The sequence below is a fragment of the Amblyomma americanum genome, chromosome 6 (genome assembly GCF_052857255.1).
Source record: "Amblyomma americanum isolate KBUSLIRL-KWMA chromosome 6, ASM5285725v1, whole genome shotgun sequence".
Taxonomy (NCBI): domain Eukaryota; kingdom Metazoa; phylum Arthropoda; class Arachnida; order Ixodida; family Ixodidae; genus Amblyomma; species Amblyomma americanum.
In genome coordinates, this window is record NC_135502.1 from 36,031,340 (window position 1) to 36,044,730 (window position 13,391).

Here is a 13,391-nt window from a genome sequence, read left to right on the forward strand (position 1 = left end):
AAGCGATTCTCTACTGGTCTGGGACTGGCAGGGTGAAGCGATTCTTATCAAAAACTCGAAACGGGAACGTTGCTAGCCGGATGTGTTAGAGAATTTGCTGATAGAAAAATTTTCTACCCTGGAAACCTCCAGCTCTCATTTGTGGCCATTGGGTTTACATATTAAAACTGCGCAGCTCTCCAAATATTCGCTGTTGAAGATGTACGCTTTGGGAAGAAAAAAGTGAAACGAGGCATTCAAATCACATGTTTCTGAGAAAATCAAACATCACGATTAGTGCGAAACGAATACTTTACCGAATACTGAAAAAGAGTAACCATATTTCCGGGCCTTCAGAATACTTTACCTAATGCTTTACCAAGCGCCAAGCTAGCCTGGCGTCTTGAAGCCCGAAACAAATGGTATTTGAAAGGCAGTTTCTAAACACTACAACTGAAGAAATTACCATACCTCGAAGACGACTAGAGAGGCGTACGTGTCTGGAATATTGGCGCATGAGAAAGCGTCGACATCGTTTTTTTTTTTTTTTGCAATGGCGAGGCGCAAGGCGGTTATTCAGCGGCGTGACCGTGTAGTGACCAGAGGCGGGAGGCTGGCGCACTTCCAGTCGCGGCCATAGCCGATAAGCAGTCGCGCGGGCGTCGTGCAAGAACAACCAGTTTCTTGGTCCTGACAAGAAGAGAAAAGAGGGTGTCGGCGTGCAGCACAGTGCATGACAGCGCTGTGGCGGTGGCCAAATAACAGCGAACTCTCCGCGTGATCTCATGATTAACATTATATGGCGTTGTTTGTGGAGTTTAATGCCTCAGAGTTACCCACGGTCTATTAGAGACCCTGTGTAGAAAGGTTCACGATTAATTTCAACTGTCTGGGATGCTTTAATCCTGTAATATTTGGAGCATCAGCTGTGATACGGACTGCAAAAATGCGAATAGCCTTCAACTCTTCTTTCCAGACTATTTGAATTGCTAACCAGCAAGATGGTGGTTTCCAACATACTTATCAAACTAAGGACAAAAGGTGGGCTGCCAGAAATGAAGGAGACCTGTTAAAAGTTCGTTTCATGAAGGAGCTATGACCAACGGCTGAACAGCCCAAATTTTATGTGATCTTAATGCTGGGCAGGCGATGGAGAATTTCTAAATTTTGCTCTTGACTTACTGTGCGCGCACGCGTGCTCAAAGCAGTTTTATCACCCTCAGATGTTCAGCAGTTATCAAAATGAACTAAACCTATTTAGGTTGTAATCACTTTTTCTTAATAAACACCGCAGGATTTTTTTTAGATTTCTGCAAGGGAGGGATAATAAGGGATGAAACCTTAGAAGTTCAAAATTTATGTGATGTTTTCAGTGCACATTCATTGCAGAGTTAACGTGGAATGACATCGCAGAGCACAAGGGCGCGTTTTCATATCGCCTACATCGAGATGCAGCCTCCGAGAGTTGGAGCCTCAATACCGTCCCCAGCTTTTTACTAAACCGCAGATTAACCTCAACGAAAAAGTTTATTTGAGGTGTAGTAAAAAAAAAAAACATGACTGGAGTTGCAGAACTAGCACTGCGTAACGAAATAAGCACGGCAACATAAAAAAAATATTCCGGTGGTAACAGTGTGCATAGCGCAGCGTCGTTATTTTGCTCTTTGTCGTATTTTAGACACCTCAGACTGCGCGAAGGCGGTATGCGTACCTTCCTTGAAAATGTTTATGCAGGCTAGAAATGGCGAGCAAAATAATAATAGAACAGTGAACGGAAAGTTAATAAATACGGCAAGTTAGTAATATTTGCACCCCTAAGAGCTGCAAGAAGTTTAACTAGTAAGTAAAGTTTAGCCGCAAAAGAAAACTGATGGAAGATTCAGAGTACACTTCCTAATCAAAGATGTACTTTCATAGCACATCAGTCCTAGTGGGGCTGCAAATAAACATTGGGCCCTACTCACTGTTAATATTCTGGCCCTATAAGCTCGTATTTCACCAATGACAGAAAAAAAAAGCAAGAAACGTGCCTGGATTGTGGACCACAGCTGAAGACACGATCCAGCGGCTGCGAATATTCTGAGCGTTTACCACGACACTGAGAGAACCGATTATCAATATCGTGTCGATCTTTTCCATTAACACCTGAGCTGTGTGCAAGACCGCTTCCCCTAATTTCACGTAATGTCAAGTAAAGTTTTTTCAATCTGGGGATGGCTTTTCTATTCCCAGATACCTGCCCCCAGTTCCTAAGCTATCTAAAGAGAGGTATGTACTCGGACTTCGATAGGATAAATACGATCTGGAACTGGGGACACAAAACAGGAAACACATGTTTCAAGGACAGCTGGTAATACAAATTTTTCAAGGATAGCGCCACCATCGTGGCGAGACACACGGATGTTGGCGGCTGTAAGCTTTCAGCACTTGTCTCTGTTGATGGCTGGCGCTCGTCACGCTTGTTCCCACGCCATTCTTGACGGCAAGATTCAAGAATGATTCAATGTCCTCGTAGGAAACAAAACGAATAGACTTCCTTTTCACGAAGCTGTCAGCTGCCGTCGTGTACCTTAGGCCATTCATTTTTCAGTAGAGGTACAGCGAGCAACCCGCTGGTTTGCGAATCTGCGCTCGATGCGTACTAGAGTTGTGGGTTTTCCGCTCAGTTGCCGCTTACTAGAGATGCAGAACTGCGCAATAATCGGGTACTCAGAAACCTAAATCTCCTGATCATTTCAGCATCCCGCTTTTTGTTTACTCTCATTTAGAAGCCAGAGCTGGGTACTAAAATATAACCATTATTTTCTTCTAATTCCATTTCCTTTTAGTTGTCGTTGCAGAGTGACCAACTGCAGGAACGGCAGTGACGTGGAATTACCCTACCTTAAGACAACGGGTGAAAAGTGTCAGAGTCTGATACTGGCGTTCTCCGGGTTTACAATCATTTTCACTTCGTTTGTAGGCTCCGAAGTTCGTTCCTTGTAAAAGGCGCTTTTTTTTTAGGTGCGTTCTATGAGCGATCGTTTGCTAGATAATAGCACATGCAGTGTCAACACTTCCTATATTATTTAAACTATATTATTGAAAGGATTTGAAACAGACACTTGGCCTCCCCACAGTGATATACGCTTTTGAGTTTCAGTGAGCTCGTCGACATTTGCAAAGCTGCACAAGGAAGCACATTTTTCGTTGTGTAACAAGGGATGCTGTTTCGTTTACGAGTGTCCAACAACAGACTCCCAACTATTCGGAGGCGCCTGGCAGCACTTATTAAAAAGTTAATCAGTAAAGTTTGTTTACCTTGTCTATTAATTTACCAGGTCATTTCTTTTCTGACGTGCTTCGTGTGTTACGCTGTATAAATTCAGAAGAAAAAAAAACTTCCATTTGCCCGGAAAGTCTTAATTTAGTATTACACACAATCTTCACTGAAGCGCCCACTCTCCAATTACACAGGGCTACGGCTTTACACAATTTTAAAAAATAGGTTTTTGACTTAGAAGACCACTTTTTTCAGCGTAGCATTGTCAGGGCTGTAATACATCAGAATACAGCTAAGACGTGCTAACAAAAAGGCTGGTTAACCAATATTGAATAGTTAACTAACTATTACTGTTAAACTTCTTAATTATGAGGAGGCTCTAGCCCACCGTAAGTAATAACCATATCTGTTTTTAGAATTTTGAATATGCGGTCACTCTCGGTGCTGTGGCCCAACAAATTTTGGCTACTTCGACTAGTTACGTGTACTGGGGAGGTTGCTTTGCCTGCAAGCTTCTTGAAAGCGCACGTATTTTGGCCCGATGTATCCAAAATTTGTTGGGCCACAGCCCTGAGGATAACCGCATTTTCTGAATTCTAAAAAATTATATTGTTATTACTTATGGGGGGGGCCACAGGTTTCTCAATAACTGCGGAGCTTAAGAGTAATAGATAAAAAGTTAACTATTCAGTACTAGTTAATTAGCCTGCTAGTTAGCACGTCTTTGGTGTATTCCGATGTATTAAACTTCTGTCAATGCTCGGCATTGAAAAGCGCTCTTCTAGCTCAAGATCCTTATTTTTAAAAAATCGTCTAGTCTTAGGTGAAACACCCTGTATTCTGCCTTTGCTGACGTAGCACTTGCGAAGCGACGAGCTTAAGATACCTATTTCATAAACGTGGGCGCTGGGACCTGCCTACAGACCACCGTTCGCGTATATGAATCAGCGGCCTTCGTGAAAGCCAGCATCGTCATTCCTCGCACGGTCCTCACCCGCCTCACAACTTGTGTCCACAGGCTGCTCGGTGAATTCTCAATCCGCGTAGGCTTTTACTGCGCTTGCCATGAGAAGCGGTTTTGTGCAAAGCACCACGAGTGTCGGCGAAAGGGCAATGACCGGGAGACAACGCACACCCTCTAGAGTAACAAGGTTTCTATAACGCTAGCTCAATGTATAAGCAGATCTCGTATTTTTGCGGGCATGGAACCGCGTTTTCTAAAGGAAAACAATAAAATGGAGAGTTATTAGTGCTTCCGGTAGCGAAGAGCATGCTCTGGGCTGTTCACAAAAAGGTCACTGAGAAGTTGAGTCGAACCACAGTCGTCGTTTTCTTATGGCGGCTACCCGGCGCGCTCCGCAAGCAGAACAACAGCGTCTTCGCCGCCATCGACGGAGCCAGGAGCGGCCTCGGCAGCGACATATGCAGAGGCGAAGGGTAAGAGCATCTGCTGCTAACGCAGACTCGGCCTACCACAATGGGTGATCACTTTTTAGAAGAAACTGAATGAATAATTTTTTTTCAAGGTTACCCTTACGACGCGCAGGAAACCGGTCACCGCCATGGTTTCTGACCAGTCGCGTATTGCGGCATACGAAGAACAGACGACGCGATGAAAAGGCAAAGGCAATGTACTTACTCACTACGCTTTTTAGCCATATGGCCGAACTCGGAAAAAAGTATCTAATCGCACGCCAAGCAGGAAGGAGTAATGAAGAATATGTCGGAAAAAGAGTCCCTTAGATGGACATCGAAGGTAAGGGGGACTATCAGGAAGAATCTGGAGAGGACTGGCGCAGGTAGATGTTCTAATTAAAGGAGAGAGCTCAGGAAAGTAAGAAACGAAGGGTGCATATTAGAAGTAGCCATCCCACATAGACAAAGGACATAATTAGCTCAATGAGGAAGAAAGCTGGCGCCCCAAATTAAAGGTGCGCTAATGAGGTATCTGAACTCGTCTTTTTACTGTGGGAACTCGATCTGCACGTTCCGAACATTCTTTGAAACTTCGAATTAATCTCCTGTGCTGCCGATTTTTGTAATTTAAATCGAATTAAACGCACCAGCTTCCGCTTTTTTTTTTTTTACTCAACGCTGAAGGTACGAGGAGTCAACCAACGCGGGCGAGTGCCTTTCAGCCAGTGCCGCGGCGGCTTGCCGCTCTGCCATCGGCGGAGTGGTACGTAAATCAAAGAGCCCACGCATATTTTTATTTCCGTGGGCCTAATTTGCTGCTGTTTTCTGCGTCTCAAGCTATTTATTCCCAGAAACCTAAAAAAATAGAAAAATAGAAGCGAAAGAGAAGCCGCCACGGGACTGGCTAAAAGGCACTCCACGCGTTGGTCGACTCCTCCTACCTTCAGTGTTGAGTTTAAAAAAAAAGACGGGAGCCGGGACGTTTAATGAGATTTAAGGGAGGAAAATCAGCAGGACAAAAAATTATTTAAAATCCCTAAGAATGCTCGGAACGTGTAAATCGAATTCCTGCACATTTAAGCTTGCAATTTGCGTATGGCGTCAGCTGCCAGCTTTCACCGCAATTGCAACTCCCTCCAGCCTATTATGGGCAGAAATTTAAAAATCAAAATACTGCGGCCATCTCGATAACACATCTCGCGAAGAGCATGCGACCTAAACAGTAGGCACTTTTTATCTCTCTCGCTGTCTTTTTGCTTATCCGTCTTATGAGTGAACATGCGGTTACAGGCACACCGGCAGTGCAAGGAAAATGCACCCTCAATTTCAACGTAATTCTTATTCAGGTTATATGTTTAAGAATCATCTCGGCGGCTCCCCTCCAGCCTTTAATTTCTTTTCTAAATGTAGAAATATTTAAAACCCCTTCTGGCTTCAACGGCCCTCATGCGAGTTATTGGACAGGTTAAGAATTTTCTAAACATCATTTTTCAGTGTCCGGTTTAGCATAATGGCTTATTCTGAGACGGTTCCATTATCTGAGCAAGTATGACGAAGCGGGGCTGGAAAGAAGGCTTTGATATGAATTAATTTCAGCCGAAACTCGATTATCAGGCTTCCTGGAATGACGTCATGGGTGACGTTGCTAGTCGTAATGCAGTGATGATGAGCGGCTGTGACTCACTTATTTGCCCCCTCCCTTTTTTTGCTATCTCCCGGAGTGTACAAGCTATTATATTCCATCTCCGAAGGCAAATGGATGGTACATAAAATTATGTTACATAAGCATTCAAGATTTCTGGCATGGCATCATGGGTGACCTTGCTAGTCGTGATGGAATTGCCTCCGCCACCCCTTTTTTTATCTTCCAGAGCCTGCAAGCGATTATATCCGTGAATACCGCTTCTTTTTCGCTTTCAACAGAACACGTGGCTAGCAGGTGACCTGATACAGCGCACACATAACGCGAAAGTAAGCGAGAGGTTGGAGAGGGAAGAGGAGCGATCGCAGGACGACCCCTCACATGAACTGCTTTTTTTTTTAGCATGTGAATCGAGGACAAACCTGTACACGACTTTTTTCCTGCGCCTATTTTCTTCGCTTATAATGGCAAGCATACTTATTTTGTTTCTTTCTTTTGTGCTCAAAATGAAGGAATTTAATGATGCGGAAACCGCCACCTATTGCCCACAGCTGGCGGTTAAATCGAGAAGAAAGCGCCACATCTCCGTGTATATCCAAGAGGGGGCGCATCTGTCTTGATATCCAGGTTGCGCGCTGCTGTGTGTACGACCGTGTACACTCCGACTGGATATCCGTTGAAAAGAGGAAATCTAGGCACTTTACACACTCTCTGTTAAAAAATTTATGCCGCGTTTCACATTTGCAGGTTCTTTTTTTCAGAATGGCGCCGTATATATTCTTCCCTTCCTGCAATAAAATTCAGTTGACGTCAGCGCTTGTCCTGTCTAACTGTCCGCGTTTACTGCGCTGTTGTGAATCATGAATATATACAAACATTATAATCAACATTTTTCTTGATCTGGAACTACCGGGTACTAAAGGTGTTTCAGAGAAATTTTAAAGAAAATCTGAGAGTTTTTTTTTTTAATCGCCGTCAAAGTTTCTCTTTCTTTCGAATTTTTCGAACTCTAGATTGTTTCAACGCCTCATTAAAAATCATCTGCCTATTCTAGAATTACAACATTTGTCCAACGACTACAAAAAAGACGCATTAATACTGAAGAAAAATTTCATTATCACGTTCTAACTTCTTGCCCTATTATTGTCCTAAAAATTAAGCTCACTGGAATGCCTTACATTTACAACTAGTTGACTAACCAGTGGCGAAGCGTCGCGAGGTAGCGCGGGGTAAAAGACTGCGGTGATATGACATTTATTCAGTGACTCTATGCTCCTGGAAGCGGCCGACAATCTTAAAGAATGCAAGAGAAAAAATGACACAAATCTGATGAGACACAAGGTCGTCCGGGTGCCGGGACACACGGGAGTGACGGGAAATCAAGAGTCCGGAATGCAGGATAGCTCAAGCATATTCTACTTGAGCATCCGAGGTCGAAAATCTCGAGCCACCTACGCCAGTAACCCGGGAGTACTCGGCCATACTATAAAGCTGTAGAGGCAGCAGAAAATGACATCCGCCGCCTCACAAATCACTCAGCAGAGAGGAAGCTGTCACTTGCAGACAATCACAGACAGGTTCATACCTAAACCTCCCCATACTAAACAAAATACAAAATAAAATACGTGAACGAGTGCCCTGATGCTACGAAAATCCCACACTATACCACATCACATGGACCTGTTAGAACATTGACGCGATCCCCAAAAATTGAAAACTCGAGTGCAATGGGAGAAACTGCTGTCTAGCGACCGCTGCTACGACAAACTCTGTCTATTGCAGCCAGTTTAGCGGGCCGGAGAGGCTAGCGGAGCAGTGGAGTGGAGGCAGCCAATCATTGACCACAGGTGGACAAGATCGACACGGACGGCTCTGCAGATGAAACCAAAGAGGGAGACCTCTGAAGATGCCACCAAGTCCAAAAAGGCCAAGAATATTAGAGATAAGGTTTTTCCTTCCTTCCTTCCTTCCTTCCTTCCTTCCTTCCTTCCTTCCTTCCTTCCTTCCTTCCTTCCTTTAATGACTCACACGTCCACGTCGCGAGGTGGCCGTTAGCGCCGCTCCGGCTAGCTCGGGCTGCAGGACACCGTAGGCTCCTTTGCGCTGTGTGCTGGCTTCGCCCTGCACGGGACAAGGAAAACGCTGTTGTCGGCGTTTCCCTGTTAGCGGCAGCGCTGCAAGTATAGGTACCGAGCGATGTCTGGAAGTTTCGCTCAAGTTCGTTTAGATTCGCCTCCATGTTCCCCCTGCGCTCAACTTCCGTTCTGGTGGCAGCGTCACCCGCGGTGCCCCGACAACGTGAGCTAAGCGTTTAGGCTTTAAAATACGTGAAAGCGCGAAACAAGTGCGTCGCGATGACAGCGCTCTCATCCGCGACCTGATAAACACACCACTGCTTCTCGTTTTCTGGGCTACCCACGAGAGGGCTTCACAACTCTGTCCGAGCAGTTCCGGGAGAAGCACCTGCGGCCGATAACGGAGCGCCGTCACCGGTTGTTTTTTGCGCTCTGTCGGAAACAGCAGCTGTTATTCTCCCGCCGTTCAAATCGAACGGGATGGCTGCTAATAAAATAGAACAGTACTGTTACCGCTGAGTAGCGCGAGAATAAGTGACAGCTGTTAAGGTATTTATATTTTACTACATGCTGAGAAATAGATTATGACAGCGACTTCATACATGTGTAGTTCTGGAGCTCTCTTGTCGGCTTTGCCAGCATACTCCTTTTTAGATCTAGCTATCCTCTCCAGTCCGACGCCCTTAGAGCACCGCGCTACTGCTCTCCTCGGGCGGCGCCTTTCGCACCAGCTGCCACAGATAGACCACGCTATATTTATCCGTTCTCGCCATAACCTGCCCCTCCTAGGAAGGAAACACGGTTCCCGCGTCATCCACCCACCAGTTGCGCTTCAGTCTCGCCATACCCTCCTCCTTCCACAGTAGCCTTCCTCCTCCTTCTTCCGAGGTACCTTTCCTCTGAGAGGTTCCCGTTCCAACTAGCGTCCGCTTTCGCCTTACGATGTCGCCATACTTTCCACCTTCTACGGTAAACACCCTCCGGTTGGTTGCCTCAGCAAGTTCATCCGTCAGAGTAATCCAATAGCACCCTGCACCAGAGGTGCCCCCAAACTCCTGGACCAACCTTCCCGATTTAAAATAAACGCTTTGTATCTCTGCCTCTACGGTTGGTGATTCTACCACGTTCGTCACACCCTTGTCCTTCCAAGGTTCCTTCCGGACTGTTCCAGTCGCAACTACCCGCCAGATGCGCTTTATTATGCTCCCGCCATACCCGCTGCCTCCACGGTAAGGACCCTCCAATTGAAGATTGCTCCACTCTCGTCACATCCTTCTTCCACGGTAACCACCCTCCGGACACTTCCCGTGGTACCTACCCTCAGGTGACGCCCCCTTCCTTAGCTCTCGCCATACCCTCATCTTTCAGGGTAACCCTCCTCCTCCTTCCGGGGTAACTACCCTCCGGGTGGTTCCCGTGGCAACAATCCACCGGTTTATAATAAACTGCACATCTCCAATCTAAAACTTTAATTTTAACCAAACGTTTTAACCAACTCTCCCTCCCCCTCCCGCCTTTCGCATCACATCTTTCATTCCTTTGACCCCCCCCCCCCCTCCATACTTAAAGGCGCTAGCTACTGCCCTCAGTCACCCCTGATGCTGATGAAGGAGCCGAGTCGGCTTCGAAACGTTGGGTTAAAATTATAGTTTTTGGTTGGAGATGTGCAGTCTATTATAAGTCTTAAAACCCGACCAAACCGGCAAATCTGTCAAAATGTTTAATTTTCAATCAATCCACCGGTCGCACCTTCTTATGCTCTCACGATACCTTCCTCTTTTCGCGGCAATCACCCTCTGAATGGTTCCGGTGGTAACCACCCATCGGTGACGCATTCCTCAGCTCTCGTCACACCCTCCTACTTCCACTGTAACCACCCTCCGAATGGATCCCACTGCGCCGATTACTACGATTACTGCAACTGCAATTATTACTGCTACTACGACGCGAAACCCACGAACAGGCACTTAACAGCTGCGCCTGTAAAAATTCATACCTATTAAGAATGTAGAAGTGCGGGACTTTGTTGACAAATTGCAGCGGGCTGACGAAGCCAATTTTTAGCGAAAAACCCAAGTAAACGTTCATAACACGCATTACTGGAGCGATACAAACCAGCACAGGGTGGCGCAGGTAAAACACCACTGCGAGTGGTCGTTCAGCCGGACCTTTGGCAAGGGAATAACCACATGCTCAAAGCTCGGCGGCGCACTTGAATTGCACCTTTAAATTAAAAGGTCAGTGGAAGATTTTATTTATCGTCTCTCTCTATGCTTTTACAGACAGCCTTGTTTAAGAGCGATGAAGCGCCAGCCGACAGCTTCCGCCTGGCTCCAGCATGGCATGACGGCGCCTTCAAGGATGAGGTGGCATGGACCAATGATCTGGCCTGCTAGGTCACCTGTCGTTTGTAGGTTTATGTCAAGAGCAAGTGCACCCAACGCCCACAACCACACCAGAAGCACTAAAGTCAGTAATTCCAAAGGTCTGCAGCGCTATGCCGCGCTAGTGTGATCGGGAAGGCTACAGCGACTGTGCTGGAGAGGTGCCAAAACTGCACTGGCAGTTTTTCTACTTTTCACTATTTTATTCCTAAATTTCACGAGTAACTTCAACCGAGTTAATAAGCGTCACTTCTACTTACTGTAATATTCTTCTCATGCGAATACATGCGGTTGTCATTGGTGTTCCACGTGCATTCTGCTCGTGGAAGCTAGCAGTTTCCGCCACATAAACTGGCCTCGCGCATTCTTACCGTAATCATCAGCAGCCGCTGGCAGTTACGGTAAGAACCAACGCCAACACATGAAAGAAAGGAATCACAGCAGCAAAACCGGTTGCAACAATGTTTACGGCGCTTTCTGTATTACGGCATCCACACTTTCGCAAACTCTCATGGCACGATACAGTTTACGTCCTCCTCCGCCGGGGGTATAGCTCACATTCTACTTCCGGCTACCTTTCGGTGCGGACGCAGAATCATGAGCTCCGTCGTTGCGGCGATAGCGGCTGTTGCTGGCCGCGGAAACAGGTTTACGGCCGACGCAGATAACGAGTACGAGATTGTTTTGCCTACTCTGCCAACAGGACGTGTTGTTCTTAACACGGTGTTTCTTCACGGTGACGTGCGAGCGAGGACCTACAGGGTGGAAGATTTTCTGGACGCCCTCGCCAACGCTGATGCGCTCCCCGACATCGTGGCGTCGGGGGCGTATCAGATTAATCGATTAATCATGTGTGGGCGGTGACGATCAGCAGTGCTGAAGCCACGAAGAAACTTGCTGCCTTCAAGGAGCTACAAGTGAAAGGACGCCGGTGCATCATTTTCGACCCGGAGGATCAGCAGGTTAAGCTGCGCCTGCATTGGATGCTGCATGGTGTGGCTGACGAAGACATCAGGACTGCTTTCGGGCCGTTCGGAAACGTGACGGAGGTGACACGGGAGCGTTTGCGCGTCCAAGGGATGAAGGAGAAAGGCTCAACCACCAGGACCGTGCTACTCAAGTTGAAGCCCGGAATGAAGGTGGATGATTTGCCACACCAGGTGCGAGTAGCCAGTGAGATGGCCCTCGTGGCTGTGCCTGGGCGACCGATGCAGTGCCTGCGTTGCCACGGCACGGGTCACGTTCGCCGGTGTTCCCAGTGCAGGCGCTATGGACACGCGGGCGCGGACTGCGTCCGTACCTACGCGTCGGCTACCGGGCTCGGAAAGGCGAACGACACCGCGGAACTCATGGCCGTCGCCGAGGCGGAGGAAGCAGCGACTGGCACGGACGAGGCGGGCAAGTCGGCTTCAACGCTTGCCCCCTCTGTGAGTTCCAGGGATAGCACCAAGGCGGCCAACGAACCAGCGAGCCAACCGCCGACGGCAGACTCCCTCGGCTTCGCTAACGGGGCATCAGGGAGCGGGGCGTGCCCACCAGAGCCCGAGGCCGTCGAGGCAAAAGAGCCGAACGAGGACAACCACGAGAAGAGCGGCACCCGCACAACTAGCGTCACGCCCCCCGTCTCCATCCCGGCGAAGCGTCCCCACGACCAGACCAGCCCCAAAGGGGACAAGGTGGTAGCGCCCGGCGTCGAGGAACCTCCTGCAAAGACGGCTCAAGCCCGGCGTCCGAAGTTCCGGCCGCGCCCGAACCTTTCGGATCACAAGCGGGCCAGCGACAAGGTACTCCTCGATCAGGCCGATGTTCTTCCGCCGGATGATACCGGCGGCAACAGTGGCGTCTAGCCGCGCGCTAGACGTGGGAAGTAAGCACCATGCTGTTGGGTCCTTCTTCTTGCGTAAAAATGGCTCCTGCCTCCGCCTTTAAAGTCACTACACTAAATGTCAGGGGCCTGGCGACTAGGAAAAAACAAGGTCAGGTGTACCGACTTATTACGGAGCGCGAGATAGATGTATTGGCCGTGCAGGAGTCGAAAGTGGACGGCAACGAAGGAACCGAGAGCATGGTTCGACGCTTCACGACTAGATTTTTTGCTGTCGTCAGTCATGCCGTGGGGACATCGGCTGGTTGCGTGCTCTTTGTAAAGAAGATGCCGGGGCTAGAGGTGCAAGCTTATTTTTCGTGTGTGTCTGGCCGGTGTATTGTCCTTGATTTTTCTCTGAACAGCATTGAGTGGCGCATTGTTGCCGTGTATGCGCCGAATGTGGTTGAGGAAAGAGTTGCTCTTTTCCAAAGCCTCCAAGAGCGCGTTTGCACGGAGAGGCAGCTCATTGTCTTAGGCGACTTCAATTGTGTCCTTAATGCGCGCGGTAAGTCAAGCACCCGGGGGTTTCGAGACAGGAGCACTGAAGTGTTGATCAGAATGATTGAGAACGGAAACCTCGAGGATGTGGCTGAATGTCTTGAGGGTGTGCGGGCAGTGAAGTTCACTCATTTTCAGGGCTCAAGCCGTGCACGGTTGGACCGCATTTACGCATCAGTTGATCTTGGCCCTGAATGCAGCCATTATGAAGTTGTCGGAGTGTCCTTCTCAGACCACTGTTTAGTTGAGCGCTGCCTGGGAAGTGTGA